Source organism: Trachymyrmex cornetzi, unplaced genomic scaffold (genome assembly GCF_001594075.2).
Source record: "Trachymyrmex cornetzi isolate Tcor2-1 unplaced genomic scaffold, Tcor1.1 scaffold1925, whole genome shotgun sequence".
In the NCBI taxonomy this organism is placed as follows: Eukaryota; Metazoa; Arthropoda; class Insecta; order Hymenoptera; family Formicidae; genus Trachymyrmex; species Trachymyrmex cornetzi.
The window spans coordinates 25,516-34,780 of NW_017296556.1; positions in this window are offsets into that span (position 1 = coordinate 25,516).

A 9,265-nucleotide genomic window follows, 5' to 3' on the forward strand; every position below is an offset into this window, starting at 1 on the left:
CTCTCTGCTCTGCGGCCGTCCTTACGATCTGGTCCTTCTTCTGTCTTCCTTCCAAGGGTGGCGGGCGAGGCGGCACGATGATACAATTGCCTTTCACGGTAGCTGCCGAGCGTGATCCGTGGCGCGTCTACGCTTCCTGTTACGGTTGATCATTACGCAAAAGAGATGCTAACATAAAAGAATAAAATCTGCCAAGTAAATTAAATGACGCGAATTTCAACGCACGTTCGCAGGTGCTTTTGCACGCGCGCTCGCATGCGCGCTCGCCTACGCGCTCGCCCTTCGAGCCGGTAGGAAGCACGAGTCCGCCGCCGACAAGTCCGCACAGTGACGGACAAAATGTCACGTCACAGGGCATAAATGCTTTTCTAAGATTTCTATTAGGTTAGAATATTCTAGTGTACTAGGTAAGCTGGGTGCAATTAATGCTGATAACGTATTGTAATATGTTGCACCAATAGAATTAAGGAGCATTTTTGTGCAAAGTACCTTGTCTGTAGCTATACCTTTCATTTGTAAATAATTTTCAAATCGCTGACGATAGTACCTGAAGCTTTCTTTCTTGGGGTCGAAATTTTCAAATGATGGTAGAAGTGTCGCATTGATTGCCGGTTGTTGTCGAGATGAGGCCACCTGATTGAGCAATTGCTGCTGGTTGTAATTTATCAGTTCGATAATGCGTTGGAATTGAGTTGCATCCATCTTAGACCGTTTCTTGGCACTACTTTATGTGTGCAATATGATGTCGAAAAATGTTTCACCTCATCGCCAAAATTGTTGTGTCGGTTATTTTGAGGATGGTATAGCAAGAGTTGTAATTAATGCGGATCTTCAGATACGACGATATTGTGCTAGTAAAAAGAAGGATTTATTATATGACTCTTCAGATACAAGGTATTATATCACGTCGTTACGTATCGCCATGAATTCCGTGTTCCGAGAGAGAGAAAAGGCAGTGGAAGAATCTAGAACAGTCTTCGAGATATGATATGTGAGAGGTAACTCGGTAGGCAAGAACGCCATCTAACGGTAGGGAAAAAAGTATCTCTCTAAATGTACAACTACCAACATAATAATCATGCTGTTAGGTTTACTGCATATTACAATACATTGATTTAATAGAAATACTGATTATTGATAATCCTTTCTAAAAAAGGAGATGTAAGTTGATAACTCGCATTTCTTGAAGAATTGTTGCCGCTTTTCCGCGATGCTGATTGGTTCTCTCGCTGCGTTAACTTCACGAGTGTCTGTCATTGCCAAAATTGTGTGTTTGACAGTTCCGTATTTGAAAATATTCTGCAAATGTCAAAAGCTCAGTAGCGCGCGCCTGTTATGTTTTAATGTTATAAATTACAAGAATAAGGATATATTTCATCCTTATTTTTGTAATTTCTAATATTACCAATAATCAGTATTTCTATTATATCAATCTATTGTAATATACAGTAAACCTGACAGTATGATGATTATGTATACACAGATATTGTTATAATCTCATCGTTCATGTAAGTGCACATTTTGATACAATTAACTTTTACAATGCCAGTATTTATATTGTAGCACTATGTTATTTAGTTTGTTGGAATATAGTGAACACCATTAACAAGATGGAGACGTGAGAACTAGCCAACATTTGACTATATTTACTGTCTTACATCGATACTTTTGACGATTGTTAGATATTCGTGACGACGTTTATAATAATTTTTTTCTGTGAATTTTAAGTTTATACCGAAGAGCATCTAAATTGGGATTAAAACGTATATTTATCTTTTTTAATAAAGTATATGTAACAACACTTACAATCTGTATTGTGGCTCTCAAAGGCTTCTCTTTAACGTATATATATGCATGTACACAGGGATGAAAAACACTTCTATGTACACTGAAATCTTTTTTGTCATGACATAAATATTATACATGAAAGTGATATTGAGAAATTAATTAGCGTATCATGTATCTGTACACATAAAAAGTATAATAATCGTTATCAAATATAATGTAGTAAGCAATTAAAAATTATAAATGAAATAGCTTCTATACGTATATCTATATACAGAATGTTTGGTTGCATTTTATAGAGAAGTAATTGACTCACAGTTTAATGTGAAATTCAAGAGCATTGTTCTTTACCAATATTTCTATCTCTTTTATTATACAATTAATATTTCAATATCACTAAAAAATAATTAATTAGATATAAGTATGTAATATGTTCTGACATTGGGATAAAAATAACTTATGCATTTATTAAATACAATGTTGTATAATATCTTAGCTGTCATAAGTTAAAAAATAGAAAAATAATTTTTGCACGCATTTTAACAATTTTGAAAATCATTAATATTTTGTATCAAATATAATATATATGTTAAAAATTATTTTTAAAACATTACATGCAAAAATAAATTGAGTAGAGATGTCATAATATTATAATATCATATTTAGTAAAAAAATACTTGTGTTGTAAAAGTGTTTCACATTGCCAAATGCATAATTTATTTCAACTTTAAAAGATAATCTTGAAAGATAAATTTTTTACTTAGATATGAACGTAGATCTTATTTAATACACATAATTAATTAATCTTTTAATTTAATAATTCTTTGTTTATTGATTAACTATTTTAAAATAGTTAATGTCAGAGGCGTTTATCGTAAGCTGGCTAGTTTTAATAAAATGTCAGAGGCGTTTATCGTGGGCTGACTATAGTTTTCATAAAATGCCAGAGGCGTACATCGTGAGCTGGCTAGTTTTAATAAAATGTCAGAGACGTTTATCGTGGGCTGGCTAGTTTTAATAAAATGTCAGAGGCGTTTATCGTGGGCTGACTATAGTTTTCATAAAATGCCAGAGGCGTATATCGTGAGCTGGCTAATTTTAATAAAATGTCAGAGGCGTTTATCGTACGCTGACTATAGTTTTCAGAAAATGCCAGAGGCGTACATCGTGGGCTGGCTAATTTTAATAAAATGTCAGAGGCGTTTATCGTGCGCTGACTATAGTTTTCAGAAAATGCCAGAGGCCTACATCGTGGGCTGGCTAGTTTTAATGAAATGTCAGAGGCGTTCATCGTGAGCTGACGGGTTTTAATAAAATGCCAAAAGCGTTTATCGTAATTTGGCCAGTGCAAATAATTTTTAATAATAATGCAATAAGCAAAGGACTGTTCAAACTTATTAAAAATTTTATTTCTTTCAAGATTATCTACATTTATATAATATAAAAATGACATAAAGTTTTATTTCTAGATGTATAAATATTTGTCAACGTTTTGCCTCCATTTATAATTTATTTTTCAAACGATAATACAAAGAAATATAGAGCATATAATCCAAGAGCCGAAACATATAACGTTTTATATAATGTGTTATACAATGTGTTATTTATAGAATTTATATATTTTATATATTATAGTTCTTGTATTTTATATTTAATTAAGTTGACTCTTATATGCCCTATATTTCTTTGTATTGTCGTTTGAAAAATTAAGAGTCCTGTATTATTTGATATTTCATCTTTATTTTTTGTAGGAGAAAGAGGAAGGACGAGAAGAAAACAGACATATTGAAAGAAAAGAGAGAGACATTGGAAGAAAAGAGCATACAAATATCTAATGATACTGGCTACGAATTTATCAGTTGTGTAGAGTCAGTGGAATTGCTCGACTCGATAGATTCGAAGATCAGTACTGAAGATATACAATGCTTGGAGCCAATGTTAACAAATAAAGGTACGTCTGAAAATGTTCCAAATAGCGAAGATGATGATACTACTTATTATATCGTCGATAATACAGGTACGGATAAATATCGTATCCAAGAACACAAGATGCCTGACGATCGTCGCATTGTGAACATATCTTTTTTCATAAAAGAGATGCATAGAACATTCGACAATCATAAGGTAGGAGTACAATGTTTATTCGAAGATTGGGTACTCGTAAATTCTCGCCGCTATGGGTTTTTGACAAAGTTTTACTTCAAATGTCGACTGTGCCATTATGAAGCGGACTTTTGGTCAGAACCCATAGAACCAGAAAAATTAGACATTAACACAGCTGCGGTAGCTACAACTATTACAACTGGAATTGGTTATAGCACGCTGGAAGAGATGTGTGCAGGCATGAACATTCCTTGCATGTCTGAACCGACTTACATTAAATATCGCGAAAATTTAGTCGATGATTTTGAGAAAACTGCTATGGAAAATATGAAAGTAGCAGGCGAAACTGAAAAGCAACTCGCTCTTGAAAAAAACGAAATTATTAACGGTATTCCATACATAACCGTTGTAGCAGATGGTAGTTGGATGAAGAGATCGTATGGCAATGCTTACGATTCACTAGCAGGTATTGGTGCTGTAATTGGTTACCGTACAGGAAAAGTTCTCTTTGTTGGCATCCGCAACAAATATTGCACGATATGTGATATGGCCGAGCGAAATGGTTGTGAACCTAGAGCTCATAAATGCTATAAAAATTTTGATCGCAATGCAAGCTCTACAAGAATGGAGAGCGATGCCATTGCAGAAGGTTTCAATGACAGCCTCAAAATGCATGGATTGATATATAAAACCATTATCGCCGATGGTGATAGTAATGTGTATAAATGTATTCTCCACAATAATCCATATAGCGAACAGATGGTAGTGGTAAAAAAAATAGAATGCACCAATCATCTGCTTCGTAATCTGTGCAAGAAGCTAAAAATCGTAGCTGAAACAACTCGGCCAAAGACGCAAAGAAAACGTGGTTTTATCGAAATGCGTAATGTTGTAAAAAAGAGCATTCTAAAAATACGCAAAGAGGTGATACGGATAGCTTCTGTACGAAATGAAGAAATGCAACCTCACCATTATAAGGCTACGGAATTACGAAAAGATATACTGAATATCCCTAGCCACATTTTTGGTGATCATAATCAGTGTAAGGAACGTGGTTATAAATGCGAAGATGACTGTGTAATGGAAAAAAACTACGTACCGCTTCTAAAACTGCACGGTCTTTATCCGAAAATAGAGACTGCTATTACATATTTAGCCGCTCACTCCGATAGTTTGCTGCTAAATGTAACGAATAATCTTGCAGAATCATTTAATTCGATAATCTGCAAAGAAATTGGCGGAAAGCGTATTAATTTTAGCAAACGAGGCTCTTACAATGCCAGAATTGCGGGAGCCGTTCTGCAATATAATACGCAGAAAGCCCTTACACAGATACATGAAGGCATGAATAAAAGTGTACCTGCTACTGTCGAAAAACTCTGGAGAAGCGACGGCAAATAAAAATTACTAGAACCAAAGAATATCGACAAACAGATGGAAGACATAAGAAATTTAAACGAGAATCAGGAACAGATTGTCATTATGGTCCGCAATCGCAACAGCCAGATTTTCCAAATGATGTAATGAAACAACTTCAACAAAATTATTTAGAGAAATTGTCTGAAGATGGAAAAAACTGGAAGCAGATTGAACGGGATACGATAGGTCAAAGTGATTCCGAACAATGGGTATCACTAAGACAAGAAAGATTAACAGCGTCTAAATTTGGAATCGTATGTCGCATGAGACCGACAACGTCTTGCGCAGCGACAGTAAAGAATATTTTGTATCCTCCGCCCATAGATACTGCAGCCATGATATATGGCCGCGACCAAGAAGAATTAGCGAGGAAAGAATTAGCCGCAAAACTGAAGAAAAAAATAAAACTTTGTGGATTATTCATTGATTATGAATATTCATATCTGGGTGCTTCTCCTGACGGACTTATAGAAAATGGTCTAGTAGAGATAAAATGTCCTCTATCGGCTAAAGATTTAACAGCAGAAGAAGCTGTACAAACATTGCTTTCCTTGAAAAAGATCTTTAATAAAAGAAATTCAGATAAAATGAATTTGAATTATCGATATTTTTATCAAGTCCAAGGGCAATTGAATATAACACAGAGAGATTATTGCATTTTTGCTATATGGACGCCAAAAAGCTTAAAAATAGTACGTGTTGATAGAGACGATGTTTTTTGGAAAAATCAAATGCTACCTCGGCTAACACGCTTTTATTTGGAATGCATGCTTCCAGAACTCGTGCATAGTCGCCATAATAGGCATATGCCTATCAGGGAACCTAGATATATTCTAGAAGCGAAAGAAGAAGCAGTGAAAAAAATTAATAAAAAAAAAATCAGCAGAGTGCAACTGAGAGCGAAAGTGTTATTGAATCGAATAAACGATTTAAATGTGATATTTCGCCGATAAACACAGTAACTACTGCTGATACAAACATGGAGCAAGACGATGATTGCATCATTGTTGGTTATATAAGTAACAGAAATGTAACTGAAGATGATATGGCAAGACATAGAAAAATTCTAGATGATAGTATTGCTTCCGACAATTTAGTAGAAAAGAATGTCTTACCTGTACATAGCAAAGTAAATGACGAATCATTAGATCGACTTTTACGACTTATAAGAGAAACTTCTTCTTTGGAAACGCAAAGTGTACAGTATCTGGAATTCCCTCATATGATTGTGGCTAGTCATAGCGACAAAAGTGTACAAATAATTGGAGGGAATTGTAGCGATCATTGGCGATGCATATTTTTTGATGGCATCAAACTTCACGTGTATGACAGTATACCTAACTGTACATACAATAAGTTGACAGCCAAAGAAAAAAATTACATACAACAACGTTATCCAAAAATAAGTCAAAGTAACATTATTTTTGAACGAGTTCAAGCACAACCTGATGGCACATCTTGTGGAATTTACGCTGCAGCTTTTGCCACAACTGTAGCCTTAGGAGGTAATCCTTGTGATGAAAAATATTCCAAGGACGTAAAATGCATGAGACAACACTTTGTAAAAATTATAAAAGGTAATAAATTGTTATCCTTTCCAACACAATACTGATTGTAATAATTTCTAGTTTTATCAGAAGTGTCTGTTGTGATAAAAATATATACTAAAGGCGTCTATTCGGACGATACTGGTAATAAAAATCAGACTTCTGTTTTACGATACTAATTATAATCAAAATATTAAAAATTAGAAACGCCTATTCTGATGGTCTTTGCGAAATAAAAGATAGAAGTCTTGTCTGTTTTGATGATACGGATAATAAAAAAGAAAGAAGTACTTGTGCTGACAGTAATGATTACAGTAAAACTCAGAAAGCGTTTATTCTAACAGTACTGTTTATTACAAACATATTATTTGTAATAAACAGAATCGGAGAGACGACAAAAATGTATTGGCTGCGTTCTCACGAGAATGGGCGTTGGAGGGGCCCATTCTACTTTGTCAATATTCAAAATGACAATGTGATTTTGAATACAGTTTTTACGCTTAAAATAACAAATGTACTAGTCATTTTAAAATACAAATACATGAACGGTATTTAATTACAAGTAATATATTGTTGACATTCGATCAACTTGATTCAAAAAATGAATTACACTACATAAGTTCTTGCAGTGTAATTTTATATATACATAACACACACATTGCACATACAGACTATCTCATTTTAATTTTTACATTGAAATGTAAAAGTACCACCATGTATAAGTATCATAAACATGTGTGTGTGTATATATATATATATGTGAGTTTATATCTATGTGATATATATATATATATATATATCTCAAAGACATAGAGCAGTGGTCGCAAGGATTTGCACATTTCGGCCCGATTCCGGCGCGCTCCCCTCACCACCGCGCGGTCGAGCCACCGGGCGCTCTGACTCAGGGTCACCGCTATACCAGAAATATGCTGGGAGCGCCCCTTCCGCCTTTATTATTAAAATGTTAAAATTATTATCGAAATCTTTTTTATTAAATAATGTATATAATTATATCATTTATTTAATAATTTATATTATATTAAATAATTGATATTTATATTAAATAATCTATTAACATACAATTTTCTATTATTAATTTATTCAGTGTTCCTTAATGAAATACTTATATCTTCAATAGTTCCTAATACGTAGTTTTCTAATATATTACATAATTATGATAATATACATTTCGACAATAGCTTTCCACATCACCCTTACAATACCTCACGGGTGATATGGAAAGTTATTGTCGAAATGTATGTTATCATAATTATGTAAATTGTAATGTATTAGAAAACTATGTATTAGAAACTATTTAAGATATAAGTATTTCATTAAGGAACAATGAATAAACTAATAATAGAAAATTTTATGTTAATAGATTATTTAATATAAATATCAATTATTTAATATAATATAAATTATTAAATAAATGATATAATTATATACATTATTTAATAAAAAAGATTTCGATAATAATTTTAACATTTTAATAATAAAGGCGGAAGGGGCGCTCCCAGTATATTTTTGGTATAGCTGCGGCCCTGAGTCAGAGCGCCCGGCGCGGCGCCGCGGCGCGGCGGCTCGGCCGCGCGGTGGTGTGGGGGGAGAGCGCCGGAATCGGGCCAAAATGTGCAAATCCTTGCGACCACTGACATAGAGAGTGGACTGTGCGATCCGTATGTCAAAATGGTCGATAGGGATGACTGATGAGAGAGAGGGACCATGGCAGACGACCATTTCTATCTCTTTCCATTCAATAATTTAATGGGTGAGAGAATGAGAGGGGGATTGGTCGTCTCCCACGGACCTCTCTCTCATTATTGTCAATCACATTTGATACACTACTTAGATACGGATTTCACAGTCCATTCTCTATGCTTTGATATATATATATATATATATAAATGCCTAATGATTCTACATTAGTTGTAAGCTGTAAGTGGTTGTTGTTGTCAGAATTGGCTAATCAAATCAAATATGTGGAGACTATTCGATTGTGATAGCTACATTCTTACAACAAACACTTACAATTATCACTTACAGCTGTATAACAAGTATTATACTTTTAAAATTGCATGCATAAACCCAGTATGCACACACACACACACACGCGCGCGCGCACGCACGTACGCACGCACGTACGCACGCACGCACACACACACATACTGGAAGAATATGCAATGCAATGAAAGAATATGCAACCTCAAAAAGGTTACATGCATTGTCAGGGAATGGAAGTAACTCGTTACTTGTAACGAAGTTATAGTTACAAGTTACTTTTTTGGTAACTTTACTAGTAACTGCGTTACTTTTTTTCTTTGGTAATTGTAACGGTAACGAAGTTACATTTTTTTGGTAACGGTAACGAATTTTACAGTTACGTTTATCGTTACTTTGCACATGATTGG